This window comes from Echinops telfairi, unplaced genomic scaffold, assembly GCF_000313985.2.
Source record: "Echinops telfairi isolate 266 unplaced genomic scaffold, ASM31398v2 ScPeMD7_53;HRSCAF=182, whole genome shotgun sequence".
In the NCBI taxonomy this organism is placed as follows: domain Eukaryota; kingdom Metazoa; phylum Chordata; class Mammalia; order Afrosoricida; family Tenrecidae; genus Echinops; species Echinops telfairi.
Genome location: NW_022103951.1, coordinates 18,819,214 through 18,820,783, shown reverse-complemented (window position 1 = coordinate 18,820,783; position 1,570 = coordinate 18,819,214).

Here is a 1,570-nt window from a genome sequence, read left to right as displayed (position 1 = left end):
CATTTGATGTGCAAGAGATCAGAAGACCATTCTTGTGAGGACCTGTATCCTGTTAAGGAGAATAATCTATCATTAGTCTGATTAGCACATAATCAAGACATCTACATTCGAATTTCAGGTTTAAGACAACCTTTTGTAGACTTCATACACAATGGATAAGTATTATAACTTAAGTAAATCTCAAGGCATGCCCCCTCTTGTTGAGAAAGCGATTTCCCTCCCATCTTCCCATGGTCCTGGAGTCCGTTGAGTGTCCCGGCAAATGCTACTTAGCCATTTGTGGTACAGGTGGGTAAGGAACGGAAGCCTCACAAGAGGGATGTGCGCTCACGTTAGACGAAATAACAAGCACTGCCAGCAGCACCCTAGAAGTGTACGTTCAGGAGTCTTAGGAGAAACCTTAGGGCTCGGACTGAGACTGTCCTTGCAGGAACCTCTGGAGAAAACCTGATTCAGGTGGGCACACCAAAGAGAAATTCATACATACTTTCATTATGTGTGGAAATAGACACCCATCGTTGCCCTGGAGTGAGAAAAGGTTTTAATATTTGATGATGATGATGATGATGATTCTTCAGTGTTTTCCTTCTTATTATTCTATGCACATTGGTTCCTTCCTAAGGGCCGCCTGTTCGGAATCTGAACCCTAACTATCTTTGGTCTCATAGGCGTCTTTTAAGGCCGCCATGACAGTTTGGACAACAGTCCTTTCGCTAGTTTCCCCAGGTACTATAAACTCCTTTAGCAATTTCTAATGCTTCCGATTTTAAAATATTTATTTATTTTTTCATTCGTTTCTTTTTCCTGTCATGTCCCCTCCCTGCTGAAGCCCAACGCAGCTATTTTGTGGCCTCACGGCAAATAGTTGTGCTCCTTTGACATGAGAAGCACAACCATTATTTGCCGGCAGTCATTTCAAATGGGGCCATGATTTCAGAAGAAAAAAAAATCAGGGACTTGACCAGTCAGCTTCTGTGACCACTCTTTGTTCTCCACGGATGAGGGGGGGGGTGGAGGTTGCTCTCTGCAGGGGATCAGGGACAGAGACCACGCAGACAGGTGCAGGCAAGGCAGGGGCACTTTAGGCAAGAAGCCAAAGTAGATGGGTGGGGCTTGGAGCTCCCGCAGAGAACTTTTTATTTTACAAAGGGATCCCAGAGTGCAGGTGGAACCAGTTGTCTTACAAAGACCACCCTGAGCAGCCAAGAAGGGAGAGAGCGCTTTGCAGGGGCAGGAAGCTCTGGTACAGAAAGTCAGAGATGCTGAGCAGCTAAAAAATGTGACCCAAAAGATAAGCCGAGAATTGACCAAAGATGAATGAGACGACATTCCAAGAGGAAAAAGGAGACAGACAGTTTACAGCGTGGTCACTTGAACTGATTTTTAATCCTCTCAGTACATGCAGACAAATGGGGGGTGGTGTGTTCCACTTACAGTGAAAGCATTCAGGTGATCCCCTGACCCGCGGGTTAGAGCTGTCATTAGATGTAAACATTCACCTACGTAATTTTTCCAAGTTAACAACCTTTAATTTCCTTCTGAAAAAAGAGAACATAAAAACAGGTACCGG